The following is a 7,702-nucleotide window of genomic DNA, read 5'->3' as shown; positions in this document are numbered from 1 at the left end:
ATTTTATGCTAAGGTTTCTCCACCTCAAAATGTAGTCTACCAAGGCTTTGCTAGGCCTTTGCTTTTCCATCATGAGCTCTCCAATAGAAACATGGTGTTGTGCCCCAGGAAATCTTTTCACAAATAGCTATTCTAAATCAGAAAATGTTTTAACTGAGCCGTTGGGCAAGTCAGTGTACCAGTCGAAAGCAATTCCTGACAAGTTGCTGACGAATTGCTGGCAGAGTAGAGCTTCACTATTTCTCGTGTTGCCACAGCTGGCTCGAAAATGCACTATGTGTTGTCTGGGATTTCCAGTCCCATCAAATATCTTGAAGTTTGGGGCCACAAAACCCTTGGGGAAAGGCATGGCATCGAACTCCTCTAGGTAAGGTGTACCCTTCAAAATTGATGCTCCATCCTTGGATTGGGCTAAGGCGTGCTGCACTTGTTTAACCATTTGCTTGAACTCCTTTTCTGGCATGGCACTTGATGGAGAATCTTTCTTTGATTGCTCATCTTTGTTTCATGAATTAGCCTCTCTTCTTTCATCTATAATGTTTATGATTTCTGGTTGATTACTCTTTGGAGAAGCCAATTGCAGTGCTTGTGATTTCCCCTGAATGGTGGCCATGACGGTCATACTGCAGTCATCTCTTCTATTCTTTTCTCCAGTAGACTAACTTGCTCATCCCTTAGGAGGAGAACCCTACACAACCCATCTACAATGTTCTCTTCGGTGTGAGGTTGAGCCTAGCCTGCAGATGTGGTGGCTCTAGTTTCGATCACATGGACATCCATGAAATCCTCCTCCAAGTAATCATTATAATCAAAATTTTCATTATCGCTATCGACAGAAACTTCGTGTTCTTGAGCTTACTTGGAAATCTTGATCCTAAGTTTCTCAACTTTCTCCTCAATTATCGATTCCTTGATCGCTTTTAGATCTGGAGGACCCTGATGGACATCCTCTATTTATTCCTCCATCTCATTGGCTATTGTCCTGACAATGTCAGATATTTCAGATACTGGTTTGACTTCCTGTTTTTGTCCCGCAGGCTCACTGGACTGTATCAAGGCAGCGACCTTCGGTACCCATACCTTTTCCTTTTTTGCCAATAATGTCTCAGGACAGAGCGTCTTAGTAGAAACATCAGTATGTCGAGGGAAATTATGCTCCCCGTGGTGTAGACCGGCTACAGTGTCAGGTAATCGTCTTGTCTTTGTCTTTGGGATTGTAGGAATGTTTCCATAATGGGTGACGGGTAAGATCTTTGGACCCAGTCTCCACTTAACCGGCCGATGGCCTGCAATCCTGATGGCAGTATAATCAGTAGTAATCACTGCGGTATCAAATCTGTTCCCTAAACAATACCAAAAGAGGATGTGAGTAGGTGGCACTCCAGTTGTCTTGTGAGACTGTCTGGCGGATTTGACGCCCTTCAAAATTTCCTTCTTCATGCGAGGAGAAATAGTATCTCCCAAATTGTATCTCCCATCCGTTTAACTAACTCGCTAACTGAACAACCTTCTTTGGTAGCAAGCCTCCTGAAAACTGCACTAACTCGAGTGATAGGAGTGAACTTCTTTCTCTCCTCATCATGTCCATGAAATGACGGTAATGCAGCAACGAGCCTTTGGATACTCTCATATCCCTTGGTATCTGTCAGAGGATGGAATCTACTTCTTCGCGGGAGTGGATAAATTTCCGGTAATACTTCTTCAACTTGATGAAGCTCCTCTTCGACGGGTGTCTCCTTGGGAGTCTCAGCTTTAATGGCCCTCCGAACTTTTCTGTTATAGTTCCTCCTTTAAGTTTGGGTCAGCGGTAAAATCTTTAAACTTGATCCGATTTCAAACACAGGTGGTGGGACAGTTAATCCCTTAGTCGCATCCTCAATAATCATCCCTTCTTTCCCCTTGGCAACATCGGGGCTAGTAGGTTTGGCAGGTGCCGCGACGGCAGTAGTTTTAGACTTCTTGCATGTAGGGAAGTCTTGAAGGCAATTCGGGTTGAATTCTGCAGACGACTCCTGTATTTAAGGAGAAGCGATCTTCATTAGCATGAGTTGGGCTTTCCCGAGGATGACCTCGATATCTTCGAATCCTACCCCAAACTTGATGGTGGGAGCGACGTTACGGGTGCTACGGTCCTTTGGCAGGTTGCAGGAAAAGGTCAGCGTTGGGTAGGCCATTGGAGCGGGCTTGAAAATAGAAAGTTTTCAGGGTTAGCTATATGGCCAAAACCTCGTAATTTTTAGTGCATGCACTGAAAGTAGAGGTTGATCTGTATACCGGGCGGGTCTTAATTTATGGGTACTTTAACATCTTTGTTTAAGAAAAAAGTGTAAAATTTGATTAATATAAGAAAATTTCAAAGTGTGTGTAGCGCAAAACGATTTGGTTTAATTTGCAGAATAGCAAATCAAATTTGGAAGGGAGATGTGAAGTATTTCAGGACCCAGTGTGGGACCTATTTGGTGGTAGAAAATGCCCACGTGGAACTAGTCCACATACACACCTATTGGGGGTCCGACCCCACATGAAAATTTAAGGAGTCCTTAATGGCCTTCTGAACCCCTCTATTCAACGGTGGTTGAACAGCTAGTCCAGAAGTCCAAGGAGTTGACTGTATCTTCCCAAGACAGAAATGCGTAAAGTATGCCAACAGAAGAAGGGTAATTTTGTCCAAGAGGGACATGGACACATTACTGATGTGTGAAAATAATATTTCTTGAATTTTATGGAATGAAAAGCTTGTCGCCAGCAAAGTCTCCAAAAGCTGTCGCACTATTTTGTGTTGGAGAGTTGCCCGTGAGAAGCTATCGGTTGCCGGAATCAAAATCCCGGTGCCCGCTTCGGAAGGATGTTTTAATTTATATATATATATAAATTTAGTTTTAGAAAAATATGAAATCAAACTGAACCCATATTTTTTATAGTTTAAATGAAGGATCGTTGTACCTCAAACCCTGTATCTTTCCCGAAGGACAAACACAAGACTTGAGGATCCGGCTCGACCAAATAAACTAAGGAATATATGACATCCGTTTGGTTTGTGAAACCTTTATATTTGCCAACAAGTTCCCCTATTTAATATAAAGGATTAAATAAGGTTTATATTAAGCTGGGTTTGGACATGCTTCTTATAAGGGCAAGCCCTTATAGTTAATTACATCTTAAATGACCGAAGTCACCTAAGAAGACTCTCGATAAAAATCAGGAAATATTATCTTCCGGGAATTTCAAAGGACAGGACTTTTCAATGAGATCAGACGTAGAGGTGTGAAAGGAGATTTGTTCAAATTTGGAACATTTTATTGTAGAATCCAAAGAAGGAAGAACTTGGGGATGTCATGAATCCGGAGGAGAACCCAGAGAATTCCCAAGCTATCCTAATGGTTGGCTTCAGTTTTGAGGAGAAATATTTAGGTGTTTCATCCTGTTAATTTTATTATTTTGGGCATACATTCATGTGAAACTATCACACAAATAGCCTAGAAGATGTGAGGATTTAGGTCGTGACAAACGACAACCTCAGAATCCTAACACGATTTAGGGCTTATATTGTATAGCAAGGTTATACGAAGGCCTAAAGATAAGATGAGGGTTTACATTGCATAAGCAAGCAACCTCAAAGTCCTATGGCTTTCTTGTTTAAGTCTAAGGAAGGAAGATTAGTTTAGCTGGGGAAGAGAGGTTTTGCTGTTGAAGATGACCTTGCTGCCCACCATGGTAGCTCCAAGCTACTTGCCGCGATGAGTTTGAGTTTTTTAGTGTGTCAAGTTATAATGTCAAATCAAGTGGCCTTATGGGGGTATGTTAAAGTAGTAAAGAGCGACACCGGTTAGGATCTTACGGTTTCCTCATTCCGGCATCACTATTTTCTATTAGATTCACTTTGTCCAAATGAACTTACTAAACTCAACTTAATGAATTCCATAATTTCATTTAGACTGTGACAATCCTCGTTAGCAACCGTAGGTTACCTCCTCCGAGGAATTCCCGAACATTCGATAGAGACATCTTAATTTAGTTGTAATTGTAGTTTTGTGTGATGTTTGAAATTAAATTTTGAGTTGTTTTATATTTTGATTGTTCTGGCGGCGAATTTTATCTTGCTTGATTTTAGTTTTGATTTTGGTTTTGGTTTTGTGGTTTTGGTTTTCCTGCAGAGTGACATCGTTTCTTAACATAGCATCGTTGTTTTGCACGCAAGTTTTGCAGGTATAAAAGTACAGTATGAAAGTATAAAAAAGACAACGCTGAAAGCTGTAAAAGGCATACCTGGCGAGTCTTCACGTTCCACTACCTCAAACTCAAAAGGCATGTTAGGCAATTATATGAAACTTGGAAGTAAAATTTTGACGACCTATCTAACCCTAGGTCATATCTTGGTAGGTCCCTAATTGATCAATTCAGGATGATCTTATCAAGCAAAATATTTGAAGTTTAGTAGATCTCCAAGGTATCCAACAGCTCTAGAGAAAGAAGCAGGTCCGTGCTACTTTCTCGCTGCCTAGTGGAAAATCTCGAGTTCTTTTAAACTTATTATGTTTCTTAATAATTAATCTTGTAAAGACTCTTAATGCTCAGTGAACACTGACGTCTCAATTATCCTTAAGAATAGGGTAATTATCACTTGTGATTCAATTTAAGAATTATGTGGGTGAAGACCCTTAAAGAGGTAAGTTAGTGTTATTTGAACACTTAGCCAAATTTTGATCCTAATTGGGCTTGTAGTGTTTAAAAAATGTTTAATTTTAAATGATGTTTACTTTTCTAATCCTTATTTAAATGAAATTTGATTTAGCCTAAGTCACTACTAAGCCCTTAAGACCTAGGTGAGTGTCTTAATTAATTTTGAAGAGGTTAAGATTTAGGTGATCATGATTCATGATTTGAATTTCATTTGAACATCAAAATAAGGGTATTAAATTGATTATTTATTGACTTCAAAAGTCATACCCCTAAGCCTTAGATTCATTTTATTTTAATAAACTTCCAAATTTTAATAATTTAGAAATTTATTAACTTAATTAAGAAAGTGAGATTGGTTTCTATTAATTAACCCCTTGTGTTTCAAACATCAAATAAATTGACTAAGATCAGAGATTACCCATTTCCCTCCTTAAATTAAGCCTAAATGTTAATTAAGGCTAATTTTACAAAATAACACATTTGCCCCTAAGGCTCTATCACTTCATAATTTATTAAATTCAATTCAAATGACTTTGAAATTTTTATCCTACCTCATTCATGGGTTAACCAAGACATCAGAGGAGAAAATGTGATTTTTCAAAATTATATTTAATTTATATAATTATTTTCATGCAAAATATAGAATTTTTCAAAAAAAATTCCTAACTTGACCAAGGTGACCCCTAGTCCATTGAAATTTTTACTGGAGGTAGACATAGACCAGTAAAGCCTTTGGACCAAATTTCATGATTTTTTAAGTTTTATTTGAATTTTAAGAGTTATTTTAAGTTATGGGGTATTTATTAAATATAAAATATCTTAAAATGGGGAAAACTAAGTTTTGTATTTCTGAAAAGTCTCCCTGAGGTCAGAAAACTTAGAGAGGAAAATTTTTTATTTTTTTGAATTTTATTTTTTTTCATGGAATTATTTTATTGAAAACTCATTTTTAGCCTTTAAAAATTATTTTTTAAACTTTAAAATTCAATATCTTTATTTAGAAAACTAGGAAAAATATTCTAATTGTTTTTTATTAGGAAGCAATTTAGAACATTCCATGAGTTTTATTATTTTTTTGATTCTTAAGGATTTTTAATTATTTAAACATTAAAAATAGGTTAAAAAATAAGTTTTTATTTTAAATATCATTTTATTTTTATAAAATACCCTCTGATCACAGAGAACTCAAAAAATAAGTTTTCATAAATTTTTTAGTTATATTTTGATTTTTAAAAATCATTTAACTGACAAAAATGGTGTTTTTCTTTAAAAATCAATCTAAGTCATCAAATGAACTCAAAATATTTATGGTGAGTTCTGTGGATCACAAATAACAGTGGAGATGAAAAATCAAGTCATTTAAATGTTTATATCTTTCAAAATTAATTATCTTAATGATTTGGTATTCATAAAAATGAAGTACATTTTAAATGACCTGACCCATGAAATTTTTTCTAAAAGCTTCTCTAGTCATGGAGGACCTTCTAAAATTTTCTTGGAATTTTCTAAGCAACAAGCTAATTTCCATGATTATTTTAGATAAATAAAGCACATAGACTTGAAAAATGGGATCCTTTGTCTAGGGACCTCCTTTGACTTTGGAAAAAATAAAGAATGTTCTCCTTGATAGAGGCTACAAATTGGCAAAAATTCAAGCTATGATGATGAGTCTACATGCATTGAGAATCAAAAGATTCAAATCAATGCTTAATTAATTAAAAATAAAATATTCATCACATGGGCTGAAAGATTCATCATATAGATTTCAAATCATTTCCACATTGTTCTCCACTGTTCACTGAGCAAGAGGGGATTTTTATTTTATTTTTATGATTTTTCTACACAAAGTTTTGTATTTTTGAAGTTAAGGGAATTTAAATAAATAGAAAAAGCCCTATTTTTATACTTATCCACGCGGCGCCCCGTCAACCTACGAAGACACCAAAAATCCATGTAGCGCATTCCCATTTGATGTCATCGTTCACGCCAACAGCCACGCGTCCCACTGTTTGTGTAAAGAAGCATTGTCCAGCTTCATCTTGGTCGTCCATTGGATACACGCTTGATCAAACGGCTCCCCGTCATCGTCCCCGATAGAATGATCCCGTGAACGTGCACTCTAAAACCCTAAGATCTCAGCCTAGACTCAACTAAATCACTGGGATTTTGATTCTATGGACTCGCCTAAGTGAGACGAACACATCCATACATTAATCATGAAATTAAATTAAGCCCAATAGAATTTAGAATCAAAATAGGCTCTGGAGGGAGACAAGTTTTATACATTTGCTCTGAGAAGTGAAGCTTTAACCAGAGGGTCTTAGCATGTTTGTTAGGGTCCAAAGAGGCTAGGGATTAAACCTCTTGCTGTGGGGTGGGGCCTAAATTCAATTACGACTGGATTTGGGTGTTGGTTTAGAGCTATGGTAGAGGCTCTGTGGAAGGGGGATTTTATGGGGCTTTGGCTTCTTTTTTGGTTGTGAAGATGTGGGTAGAGTTAATTTGAGTTTGGTGTAGTGTTGAGGTGTAATAAGCTGTGTCCTGGTTTCCGGCAAGATTTCGATCTCAAAATTGAACTCTGGTAGTGAAAATTAGTGAGGGAAATTAGTTGAAATGCACTGAGGGGATCTTATATGCACTGAGGGGATTAAGTTTTCTAATATGAAAAAGCATCTTTCCTACAGCAATGAGATTTTTGGTGAAATGAGATTAGATAAATGGTTTGAATTAGTATTGTGCCAAATAGGAGAAATTTTAATTTTCTACCCTGATTCAGTGTTATAGAAAATCATTGGCTAATCTTAGGTTTAGTCCCTAAATTCGTGGCTAGGTTAGGAGGATACTGACTCCCACTCCAGAGCTCCCACTTCCCTTACCTTGAAGGCTAACTCTTGCTTTAGTTTTTTAAACACTAAGATAGAAATAAGGATTTTTAGTCTATCACCCTAGAAATCTTCAATTTTACACCCAACAAAGTATATTTCCCTATTTATTTGTAGTTAATTTCATAAATAAAACACTC

This window comes from Phalaenopsis equestris, unplaced genomic scaffold (assembly GCF_001263595.1).
Source record: "Phalaenopsis equestris unplaced genomic scaffold, ASM126359v1 Scaffold000761, whole genome shotgun sequence".
Lineage (NCBI taxonomy): Eukaryota > Viridiplantae > Streptophyta > Magnoliopsida > Asparagales > Orchidaceae > Phalaenopsis > Phalaenopsis equestris.
Note: the sequence above shows the minus strand (reverse complement) of the source record.